We start from the raw sequence: 12,853 nt of genomic DNA, 5'->3' as shown, positions 1-12,853 counted from the left end.
CTAGGAACGTTAAAGAAATACTGTGATGACGGCAGGGGTAGATAGGGTGCATTTTAAATGCATATGTCATCTGTCAAAAGGGATGGAAATTAATATCCCATAAAATAAAATGATTATCTAGTTACGTTCTATACAAAACCAAAATCAATACCTCGTATCTCACTTAACCTGCAATTAGAGTTTTTAAGACAATGAAACAAGGTAATGCCATTCTTTTCCATTTCTTGCTAGCTGGGTACACATTTCTGAACATGAGGCTTAAAAAACAAAACAGGCAGACAAAAAAACCCTTTTTTTAAGGCAGATTTTTCCAGGGCATAAAAAGCTTCCGGAATCATTCCATTTGTATTTACTGTAGATTCCATCATTCTTTAGTGAGCAAAACATGCAGCCCATTCTCTTGGTTATGCCTGCCTGGCTTGCCAAATGCCCTCAAAACTGGGATGATGAATCATATACTTTGGCCCCACTGAGTCAATTAATAGTAAGCAAGGAATCCCACACAAGCAAGACAGGACTTTCTCCCTGATGTTTGTGCATGTGTGTGAGGGTGGGGTTGGGGGGTGGGAGTCCTTTAGCCAATTGTTTCCAGAGGGTCTTAAGAGCAGGGGTTGAGATTCTATGAAATTCCTTTAGTTCGAGAATAGTCTGTGTGGCTCTACCGTGCCCCTGGCATGGGGGGTGGGCTTTGGTCAGGAAAAATGCACGTTGCGAGAGTCAGCGTAGAGCTCCCAACTATGAAGGAAATAATGGCTGACAGCTATACCATTTCGACCCTTCCAGGCCACAGTTCCTTTCTCTGAATTATAAGGCAAGAGTGACCATACACACAAAGGCAAAAATAACAACAATGACAAAACCCGCCCAAACACACCCAGTCTTGGCTGCCAGCGAGGCCCGAATCTGCTGCTGAAAAAGAACAGTTGCTACAGTGCAGCTGGAGGAGCTTTTCCAGGGAACTGGTAATACCCTGGCTGTTAATGAATTATTTTTCGCCAGAATGTCGGATTCTTCCTGTGCTCCAGTAAACAGTCTGCTTCTGCCATGGGAAATAAAACCAGCTCCTTCCGAGGAGCTCAAGGAGGTCAGCCAAGGGTCCCCTGTGGGGGCAGCCCCCTCAGGAGCCAGAGCCACAGGCGTCTGACCTATAAATCACTGCAGCCCCAAGTTCATTATTCCAGCCCTTTCTGTCTACTTGGGCCATGCCCAGCGCTCCACAGAAGGGCCCAGGAAGATCACAGTGCCAGCTGTGACCCTTCTCATCTCCAGGAACTGTCCCTTGCTCAGGTTTCCTCATTGGCAGCACCATGGTGTGTGAAATTGGGCTTCCTTGCATTGATTCTTTCTCACAGAACTGAATTTATTTCCCTTGCTCTTGTTTTTATCAAGCTGTCAGGAAATAACTATGTGCATCGTCTTTTATCCTTTCCCTTCTTGACCACTGGCTCCAGCCCCAAATAAGCCACTACGCCCATGAGGGTGTCTACTTGGGACACTATTCTCCAAGCACAAATCCCCAGGAAGGATATTATGAGAACAGGTGTCAAGAAAATCAGTTGCTCAGGCGAGACACAGCTCCCCAGTGGACAAGGACGCCAGCCTGAAGCGGGGAGAGGTGGAAGAGAGGAAAGGAAAGGGGTCACTTTGTCCAAGCCTTCCTTGTCCGTTCCCATCCCCCGCCTCGCTCTCTCATCTCCACTGAGTTTCAGGAGCCCACACTTCTCAGGGGAACTTGGCTGAACAAACATGCGCATGGAGAGGCTTGATCATGCACCTCCCCACCCACAGTGACACCTGAGCTACCGAAAATCAAAGTTGCCTGACGCCAGGCTGTTGTGGTTATTGAGTCAGCTCATGCCTCCCATCCGCCACGGAGACACAGGGTTTATGTCCCTAAAATACCTAGAGGTACTGTGAGGCTGAAGGCACAGGTTTGTGGTTAGTCTGCTCTAGAGAGCACTGCCTAATGGCAACAGATATGTCATTTAAACATTTCTGGTAGGTACAGAGGGACCTGGGGGGGGGGGGGTCAGTCAGTTAAGCATGCAACTCCTGATTTCGGTTCGAATTATGATCTCATGGTTCATGAGTTTGAGCCCCTCATCGGGCTCTGTGCTGACAACGTGGAGCCTGCTTGGGATTCTCTCTCTCCCTCTCTGTATGCCCATCCCACTTATTCTCTCTCTCTCTTTCTCCCTCTCTCTGCCTCTCCCCCACTTATTCTCTCTCTTTCTGAGGGGGGGGCAGGCAGCATGAGCAGGGGAAGGTCAGAGAGAGAGAGAGAGAGAGAGACAAAGAATGCGAAGCAGGCTCCAGGCTCTGAGCTAGCTGTCAGCACAGAGCCCGACACAGGGCTTGAACCCACGAACCATGAGATCATGACCTGAGCCAAAGTCAGATGCTCAACCGACTGAGCCACACAGGCACCCCTAAAAAAAAATTTTTTTTAAGTTTTTGGTAGGTACATTAAAAAAGATGAAAAGAAAGAGGTGACACTCATTTTAATACTACAGCTTATATGACCAACATATCCAAAATATTATCATTGTACCTTGTAATCGATATAAAATTATTAATGAGCCATTCTGCATTCTTTTTTTGGTACTAAGTCTTAGAAATCCTGCACCTGTTTTATCCTTATAGCACATCCTACTGTGAACTAGCCACCTTCGGACTGCTTAATGGCCACACGGAACTAGTGGCTACTATAGGGGACGGTGCAGATACAGAACATTTTCTTCATCATAACCAATTCTCATAGGTAATGAAGTGCTGAAAGGCCAAAATGCTGCAGGAAGAAAGAGTGACGAGTGAGAGTAGGGTGGGCCATCAAGTTACTGGAGCTAAGAATTACAGCAGCAATGGGAATTGTAAGGACTGGGATACTCTGGAAGCCCACCTCCATCTCTAAGGGGAGATTAAAACGGGCTATTCTGAGAGGCTCAGGGCCCATGCCTACACTGTGGGGAGGCTGCTCCATGGCAGTGAGAAGGCCAGCACATATAATCATTGCTCAATGCATCTGTTGGTTGAGCTACCTCCAACTTACCTCCTCGGATCTGTTTAAGGCAGGGGCTGGGACAGAAGATCACCAAAGTCACGTTCGATCTTTCAATAACAATTCTGGGTTTGCAATCTAATTTGGTGAAGCAGATAAAGAAACATGATCAAATTACATGCATCTGTGTTTGTGCGTGTATGTGTGTTTGTGTGTGTGCTGCTGGCTGGAGAGGGAAGGAGGGTCATGTGCAAAATCCAGAAGTATGAATGTGACCACCAAAATCACCTCCTCACCAGCTGCCATCAGAGCACAGGAGAGCGGTGGACTTAAGAAGCTCATGAAAAATTTTGAGCCACAAAGGAGACGCCTCGAGTCTGGAAAGAATGAGATGATGGGCATCCGGGCAGACGAACAGGTGGGAGGGAGAAGTGGTAATCAGAGGCATTCTCCAAAGACAAGAGCTGCCAACTCTATAGCAAAGATGTCACCCTGATCCCCAAATCAAGCTTAATTCAGAATCCCATGCCGGCTTTTGTGCAGGGGAGAGTGCAATTAGCCATCTTTCCCCCTCCTTGAGAGCCTCATTCTTGGAGGTCCCCCTCATATTCTGATCAGGGAGGCAGCGGAATCCTATATGGATTCATATCCTGGCTCTCCCAGCAGCTCCAGAGTTTCTGGGCGGTTAAAGGCTACCATCTGGTTGGAAAGGAGCTAAGGGACTTGCTTACACAATTCAATTGTATAGCAAGACTTCATTTCATTTTTATTGAGAATCTATTTATTTGAGACATTCAGAGTCAGAAATCCCTCACCCATCTTTTGGTCCTACCGCAGACCTCAGGCTAATTATTTAAGCAGTCTTAGTCTCAGTTTCCTCATCTACAAAATGGGAATGCTCTTTGCCCATGTCACAAGAGTTTGTCATCTTGGACCTACCCCGGGCTAGAGATGGAGTATGACACCAGGAACTCCAAGTTCCCAGACAAACATAAGAATCTCTGTATTTCTCCCTGCTGAGTCTCCCTTGACAATGACTTACAGCTGCCTCCCCACCACCATGCACTCCATCAGCTCCATCATTTCCTCACTCAACTCTTATTTATTAAGCAACGGTTGGGCATGGGGGCTTCCAATATGAAGAGCCACAGTGTTTCCATCTTAAATAGTTCAGGACTATTTGGGCTTTATATACTTGGCTATAAGCATGTGCCCTGGGCGACTGGGCTGCCTCACTGGTAGGCTCCCTGCCCCCGAATTAGGCACCTTATTTGGTGAATGCATGGGGGCTGAGGGGCCTGGCCTTTGGGAGAAAGAAATAAGAGACAGAGGGGTTAGAGGGACACATTGTCCCTTTAACTCATAACCACCAAAGTCTGGAATCAGACACGCGACTGGAAATTTCTCTGAGCCTCAGATTCCTTATCTGTAAAATAATGCCTCCATCACATCATGGTTTCCCACATGTCAAGTGTTTGGCAGACAGAGGGCAGCAACAAATGTTAATTCCTTTCCTAATTTATTTCCCTCCTCTACCCTCCTCCCCCCAAATCTAAGGTTAGGGAAGGAGCCAGAGAATAGACACTCGCTCTTTTCTCACTGTAGATTCAGAGCACATTGTGTTTGGGCAAGGCCACATACACAGTTCCTCCACTCAGGATCCGATGGAGTTGGGGAGGCCAGTCCTATTTAGTTTTCGGGTCACTGCAGCTAGAGCTATATCTGTTCTCCCGGTGCTACAGCACTTTCAGCAACACCTCATCACACACTTCTCGCATTTTCTTTTTCTTTCTGGCCTTTCTGAGGCCCGTCTCAGAGGCTGTCTTCTGGCTACAAGGCTTTGTATTTATTTTATGGTTCTTACCCAACTGCCCACCAACCAAGTTCTTAACGCTGGCAACTGGCATCACCTGGAAAGCTCTGTTCTCAGTTTTTCCTGAGATGGGCAGGTTTTCCCTGGGGCCAAACCTCACCAGCTGGAGGTCTGGTGCTTCTTTGCATGATAAAGGATCTTCACCACCCTCCCCAAAGGTCCCACGGGCTGGTGCCAAAGCGTCCAATACCTTAAGTTCCAGTCTGACTTGGCTCACGGTGCCTGGGCGGCACCTCTAGTGGAATGCCTCTAGTGGGCATCAGTTGGGATGAGACACAAGTGGACATAAATATTCGTAGGATATTTATGGGGTCTGTGGATTCGGGGCTGGGTGGGTGGGCTCTCAGGGCTTCTAAGGGGCAGAGAAATTGGGATGTCACCCGATTTACAATTCTGTGCCTTCCAGCCCACTACCGGCTTCTGAAAGTGGCACAGCTCCCCATGTTCCTCTTGGAGAAGAAAATGCAAAAGACAAAACAGTGAGAGGGGGCATAATGCTGGCCTGGAGAGCAGCTCCCAGCCCACTAGCCCCCTCCTACACTGCCACCCCTCTACCGTAACAAAAGCACATCACAATACATTTTCTAAGTTATCTTAAGTCTCTTGGTCAATCAACAAATGATTCTGAAGACTCAAAAGGAGGAACGGAGACATCGAGGCAACGAGGGGGTGGGAAAGATTCCTGGGGAAAAGCAGAGAAAACCTTGCATGATGTATGCAAGGCTAAGAATTGTTTTCTCCCTGCTGGCTGCTTTTCTCTCTGTTCTAAAGAGAAGCTTCCAAAATCAGCTGAATAAAGGGATCACACCAGAGGATGAGAGATAATGCTAAACCAACAAAAACAAAGACCCAAATGAAACAGAGAGAGCCATGAGAATCTGCGGTTATCAAAACTTTGTTTGGCCGTATCTATTTATCATCGCTGCACACCCGGGCTCTGCGGAATATCATTCTGTTGATGTCACTTATCCTCAGCAAAATATTTACACATCCTTAAAAACGCCAGATGAGGGGGGCCGGCCTGCGCTGTGCCGCAAGGCGCCCCTCCGCAAGGCGCCCCGCAAGGCGCCCCTCCAGCCTCACCGCCGAGGGCTGGGCAGACTGAGAGATAGGGGCATTACCGGGGGTGGCTTCGACGGGCATAAGTAAGAGCAACCGACGACAGTTCCCAGAACTCGGCCACCCAGGAGCTGTGCTCTGCCCTGCCCACCTCTCCCCTACCTGACTCTGCAAGAAGCAGCCACATCCCCGATATGGTGTCAGCGCCTCCTCCTCCCCCTGCCTTTCTCATTGATTAAGTTCTCAAACCATTGTTAAAAGCCGGATTGCTTTTCCCTGGAAAACTGGGCTGAATTCATTAAGCTTTCCCCTGCCACAAAAGGAATATTCATAAAAGTTTGGCAGGCAGAAAGGGTGGCTGACTGCATGCCATGGGGTGGGTGACAATTCGCTCCTCCAAAGCCACCTTTTTCTTCCGTGCCCCATCCCTCTCTCTATCCATCCGTCGTGCCCCAAACCTACTCCAGGGACTTCTGATAGGGAAACACAAAGCAGCAGCTGTTTGGCAACATTTCTACCCCTCGCCGGCAACTGTGGTGGGATGCCATTTCCCCACCCAGGCGGAGCTTATCCTGAACAATAGTCGGGCTTTAAACGGCAAACAAGCAAACACACAGAGCACAACCCCAACCCCGAAAAAGCCAACGCGGAGAGAAGCTATAACTCCCTCCGCAGCAAAAGGCGCCGCCGAAACGCACGCAAAAATGCTGCGAGAACGCTGCTCGGTGCCTAACATGGCAGAAAGCCCGAGCTGGTGCGGCCACCCCGGGTCTGGGCATTGGGGGGCTCGAAGGCTCCCGGGGCGCCGACGCACACTCACCCGGCTTCGGGGGGATGCGGGGCTGGCCGAACGTCACAAAGACAAGCCCAGTGCGATCTGGCAAAACCCAACTTTCCACCCGGCTCGCCAGGGCCGCCAGATACGTCAACAGAATCCATCTTTCGAAGGGCCTGGAAGGCGCCGGGTTTTCAGGGCCGGGGCAGAGCGGCAGAGCCCGGAGGCGGCCCGGTGCGGTGCCCCGGCGCGGAGTCCGCCGCGCACCGCCCTCTGTGCCGGGTGCCAGCGCCGGTGGCGGCCCGAAACCCACTTCGGGGCCCCCGCCCCGCCGGCCGGCGCCGCCTCTCCGGCCCCGCCAGCCAGTGCGCGGCGCCGGGAGCAGGAGCGGGGCCCGGGGACGCCGCACGGGTGGCGGCCTCGGCCCGCGTCCCCGCCCCCGCCTGGCCCTCCCAGCTGGCCCCGGCCTCCGGGCGCCGTCCTGCCCACGGGAGCAGGCCCCTCCCCGGGCGCCGGGCCCCGCCAGGCGCGCCCAACCCGACGCGCCCCCTGCGTCCCGGTGGCAGGTCCGCACGGGGAGGGCGGGGGAGGGGGACCCCGGCCCGCACCGGGGCACCGCGGTGGCTACCTCGCGATCGCGGACGCCGCCTCCAGGAAGCCGCGGGGTGGTCGCGGGTGCGGGAACTCTCCGGTCTGGCCTCGCCGCCCGCCGCCTGAAGGGGGTGCACAGCGGTGGGAGCCGCCGTCGCCGCTGTCACCGAGCCGCTGTCGCCGCCGCTGCCGGTTGTGCGTGTGTGTGTGTGTGTGCGCCTGTGTCCGGACGAGTGTGTGTCTGCGTGCGGCGCCCGGCCTTTACTATATACACCAAGGGGTGGGAGGAGGCGGGGAAGGGGAGGGCTTGGGGGAGGTGGCGGAGGAGGGGGAGCAGGAGGGGGGCGAGAGGGTACCCGAGGAGGCGGCGGCGGCGGAGGGACAGGTGATCTCGCCCACGGGGAGGGCGTGGCTGTAGGCGGCGCAGGGTGGCAGGAGGAAGGGGCACCCGAGGTGCGGGCTAGGGGAGGGGGGATGGACACGGAGGACGGCCAGCAGAGCGGGGATCCTGCTGCCAACTGGCGAGCTGGGGACCATTCCAGACCCCACGATGAAGAGGAGCCAGAACGGAGCCCAGAAGAGAGGAAGTGGCTGGCTGATGGAGGCGAGAGAGGTGGGAAGGGCCCAGTGACCACCCCCTGAAATGCCAATGTGATACACTAGAAGATCCTTCTCACAAGGTGTGAGATTATTAAAGACAAAATGAGCCCACGGCCACAATCTAATTTCCACAAATTTGCCTGAGAGGTGATTTATTTATTAATCTAACATTTCTTGAACACCTGGTGTTTGCCAGACACTGGGGCTGAGACATGGAGTTACAGAGATGATTGAATATCCGGCTGCTAAACAGTAAATAAGTGATAGGTGTTAGTAGTGCTATTGATCATTTAAAAATAAAATAAAAAACCTAAATCCTATAAACGTTTTAAGAGAGCAAAGGAAGCAACTACACTGCTTTAATTAATCCCTAAAGATGTAAAGATTTTTTTTCTGGAAATCACAACAGGATGAAGCTATTTGAGAGAGAAGGGCAGAACTGAAGTTACTTTAATCGGAGCAGAGAGCGTCTGAATCTAGCTATCCTCGGCACATTCAATCCTTCATCCCAACACTGTGACTTGTAACTACAACTTCTCTCTTGCAGAATTTGAGGTGGCCACACAGAATGTGAAAGACACAGAGAGCAGCCTGGCAAGTTTAAAATTAGTAAGGGAACCTGAACTTGTGTTCCAGAGGTTCTGTTCTAACCTTGGTGATGCAGGCATAATGTAGTAGAAACCAGGGCCACATTATGACTTCTGAGGGCACTTTTGCCTTTAGTGGATTCCCTCCTCCATTAAAAAAAAATACCTAAAAATTATATTTTACATCTGCTTTGGTGTAAAGACAAATATATTAATATTACATATTAATATACTTTCTTCAACCTAGAAGATGAATTTTTCTTCTGATTTCAAAAGAAATAAAAACATTTCTGTGGGCTTCTAAAAGTATTGCGGGCCCCATGCACTATGCCTGTTGCTACTAACAAAGAATTAGGCTCTGGTGGTACCCTTCCTTGATACTGAATTCCCTCTTTTGGAAAAAAAAAAAAAAAGAGTTAAATTAAAAAGTACTCAGTTGACAGAGGCACAGAAAGACACACTGAGTGGAAAACTGGAAAGCCACTGGGTGGCCCAGTCTGTTGAGTGTCGGGTTCAGGTCATGATCTTGTGGTTTGTGAGTTCAAGCCCCACATTGGGCTCGCTGCTGTCAGCCTATCGGCGCAGAGCCTGCTTTGGATCCTGTCCCCCTCTCTCTGCCCCTTCCCCACTTGCGCTCTCTCAAAAATAAAAAATATATATATATTTTTAAAAAAGGAATTGATAATAAAGAACATCAACAGAAAGTTCCAGTTCCTACTTGTTTCAGTCAGGTTCTTGGGGTCTTAAATCAACTTGGATTCATTAATGATATGTGTGGAAATATCTGTCTGTGAATGTGTCTTCTACCATTTTAGTAACCAAAAACTTCCTCTAGAGATCTCATAACTGTTCTGAATCCTTGGATCAGGTATGTAAGGTCTCTCTTGCCAGGACCTAGCCTGAATACAACTAAAGACACAGCTGGGCAATTATAATTGGGCAAGTTCATGGATGAAAGATCCATAAAGGTTTTGTGTGTGCTGAGGGGGTATGTGTGTATAAGGTAGGGATTGATATCCTGGAAGGCAATTACTAGCCTATTTCTTTTGTTGGCCTCATCACAACCCTGGGTTAATGTTTTATCCTCACTGGCAGTTGTGATTCATATTTGCTGCCCTTTGAGGTGCTTATGGTTTCAGGAAGGACTATACTGATTCAGATTAATGCATAATAAACAGGCATTATGGTCCCAAAGAAGGGTACAGTGGCACCCTCTGTATTTTCAGTGTGACTGCCTTTGCAGAGAGAAGGAAAACAGAGAAGTCCATAATTACAGAGCAGGTCTTCAGGGGGAGGAGATGTCTGGGGATAGAAACAGGACATTAATGTGGAATACCTGTATTCATAGAGTTAAAGGATGCCCCAGAAAATGGAGGGAAGAAAAGATGTGCTCAAACAACAGGAAAGAACCAAAAAATTCTTCCAGAGCTGCTCAGGGTGATTTTTGAGATCTGTAATTTTAGTATTGTTGATTTTATGTAAGGACTCAAGAAATTTTCCATCTCAGATCTGATTCTTTTATCCTTACCTTACTTCTCTAATATAGGATCTCCTCATAATCTAGTTTTCACAAACTTGCCAGGTGTAGGATCCATTTATTTATCCAATAAACATCTATTAAGCCCCTGCTGTATGCCAGTCACTGAGCTAAGGACTGTGGTTAGAGAGAAGGTTAACAGACAGTTGCTGATCTCAAGGAGCTCAGAGGCCAGTAGATGAACTGTTAATGATACAGTGTGACACTATGTGGTGCATGAGGAGTTATCCCATTGACTAGGTTGACTCTGAAGGAGTGGGGATAGCCCCGTGTCAGGAAAAGTTAGAGAATGGCATGGGGCAGGGCAGTCAGAAAAGACTGCACAGAGATGGTGACAAGAGCTGGGCATTGAGAAATAAATAGGAGTCTGTCAAAGTACAGGAAAAAGATTACAAATGAAAGGAAGAGCACACACCAAAACTTGAATGCAAAGCACATTCTGGAGGCTGCAAATATTCTGTGAGACTGGAGTAGAGCTTGTGAAGAATAGCAGGTCGTGGAGGAGGCTCGGGGGCAGCTGAGGTCCCTGGTATGTCCTATAAAAGAGCTTTTACTTGTATGTAGTCCATGGGGAGCCAATGAAGACTTTAAACATGGGTGACCAAGAAAGATCTTGGCTGAGGAATGCCTACTCTGTTCGCGGGTATGAAGAGCCAGTTCGAGGGAGTGACGTAGGCAGCAGGGAGACCAGGTAAAAGAGGCTGTGGCAATGATCAGGGCTTGAATCAAGGTAGTACCAGCAGAGATGGAGACTCAAGTCAAGTTCTACTCAGGATGCAGGATTGACAGGACTCAGTGACGGAGGAGACAGGAGGAGTTAGGGCACCTTGGGCCTGGCTTTCCGAACTGGGTGACAGGGTGGGTTGGGGGTGTAGTCACTGAGATAGAAGTCCTAGAAAAAGAAGCAGATTTGGGACTGGAGATGGTGAATGCTGTATGTTCCCCCAGGAGCAGATTCTGAGACAAGGATTCAAGTGCGGAAAGTTGATTTGGAGGGTGAAGGAAACACTGGTAGGGGTGTGGGAGAGGTAGACAGAGGAATGGCAGCCAATGGGGGTATGTTATTAAGGCCAGTTACCCCTGTGAAGCTTAAGTCCATGGGTAAACTCCCAGATATGGTACAAAACACCCACTTCAGAACAAAGAGGTGAGGAAGCTGGTTGAGGGCTGCCCAGGGAATGCTGACTTTCTGGTAATCCTAGCCTGCCACCCAGCATAGGCAGAGTCCTCCTCAGGTACAGAGAGAAGATACTGGCAGCTGGACGTCTGTGGGGCACATTGAGATGGTAGCTTCTAGAGGATGTGGGTGGGGCACCGTTAGCATCTGCTCCAGGGAGCTGGTTAGGGCACCTTGAGTGGGAAGTGCCTGTTGGGTAGCCACATAGAGAAGCCCAATAGGCATTTGCAGGAGCAGAAGTTAAAAATCTAAGCTGAAGACTAAATTTGGGAAATGCTGGGTCCTGAGTATTGGTTGAACCAGTGGGTACTGAGCTCTGTTGAAGGCATATGTGACTTGAGTTGGTGGCTGAGTCTATCACCCTGTGGTATGCCCACATGATTTGACGTGATCTGCATGAAAATCCTGGTGGGTTTCTCTAGGAGTTCCAGGAAGGCCTGAAGTTATAGGTGTCAGGTTAGTGCTCATGGGTGTGAATGTGTTTGGGGGAAAGCGTCCATTGCTTTCAAGAAAGGCTTAAATTTGAATAATGTATTTAAAATTGAGAGTCTTTTAAAACAATTGGTGGTCAATAATATTCACTGGATAATTGATTAAACAGGGTGGGCATTTGAAAACATAGTCATAATGCAAAGGGATAAATGCTAAAGGAAAAAATATGCAAGGGGTACTTAAAGCACAGAGGATTAGAATCAAACCCAGGCTTGGGGAAAGAGGATGGAAAGCATTCAGAGAAATGGCCCAGTGAGAAAGACATTTTTACCTGAGGATTCAGGATTCAGACCCCACAGGGTAAGGGAAAGGTTTTCACTACTTTGATAGAACAGAGACTTCCAAAGCAGTCGGTGTGGAGGCTTCAGTAGTCTTCACTTGAAGGTTTTCTATGAATTGTATTATGTATTGACTGTATCCAAAGGGGACAAGATAGTTCATATGAAATCTCTGCCAATTTTAGCGAAGCCGGGATCAAAGGATATGAGTTGGTTCTTTAGATAGATAATCAACAAGTGTATCTCAGACAGTTGCTACTTCGCAGTAGGAAAGTACAGGCTAAACCACACAGAGTAATAAAATACTGTCCTTGCTCTGCACTGAAGTCTCTCATAGTCCCATGGTAACTCTATCTAGTTGCACAATCAGGAGAGCATTTAGTTTCAGAGGATTTTGAGATGCTGTCCAGACTAAGAAGGAGGCCCATTATAATGGGTTTGGCTTGTGGCTGTTCCATTCTGCATTCCACAATCCTGTTTCCTAAGAGAACCCTAATGTTGTACAGGCATCCATCCCTCTCCATGAAACCATGTACCTTAGAATTTGATCCTAGCTTTAGGGTAGGAACCATTTGATCTGAGGCAAATGACATCCCTCCTGCTATAATTTAGACCGAATAGATGAGAGGAGAGATTTGCTTGGGGCTCTATGGCTTCCAGGAGAGCCACCCTCCTCTCAAGGGATGTGAAGATAATGTAACCACATTTGCAACTGGCAGCAAAAACATGATGCTAGTGACCATATAACTGACCATCTACATGGGGACACTACTGAGGGTGAAAGGGTTTTCCAGGCCTCAGTGTGGTCAGGACAAAAGGCATAAACTGGGTCTTCCCACCAGAGCAGGATGAATGGTCATGATGATGCCGGGAGCCAGGCCTAGGA

General features: G+C 49.0%; 1 protein-coding gene across 2 annotated transcripts in view; it reads right to left on the bottom strand.

Moving 5' to 3' along the window:
* The window catches only part of RAI2 (retinoic acid induced 2), a 61,148-nt gene extending 53,773 nt beyond the window's left edge, over nt 1-7,375 (bottom strand). Inside the window, exon 1 of one of the 2 annotated variants that reach the window (XM_039222875.1) lies at nt 7,334-7,375. The gene's annotated coding sequence lies outside the window, so the exon portion shown is untranslated. Of the gene's footprint in view, nt 1-6,750; nt 6,887-7,333 lie in introns of those variants that run through there. The other variant, XM_039222874.1, reaches the window with a different exon arrangement.
* Between the last annotated feature and the right edge of the window lie 5,478 nt (nt 7,376-12,853).

The sequence above is a fragment of the Hyaena hyaena genome, unplaced genomic scaffold (genome assembly GCF_003009895.1).
Source record: "Hyaena hyaena isolate Hyena2069 unplaced genomic scaffold, ASM300989v1 scaffold_1219, whole genome shotgun sequence".
NCBI lineage: Eukaryota > Metazoa > Chordata > Mammalia > Carnivora > Hyaenidae > Hyaena > Hyaena hyaena.
The sequence above is the reverse complement of the archived record's forward strand: the minus strand, read 5'-3'. Positions and strand labels throughout refer to the sequence as shown.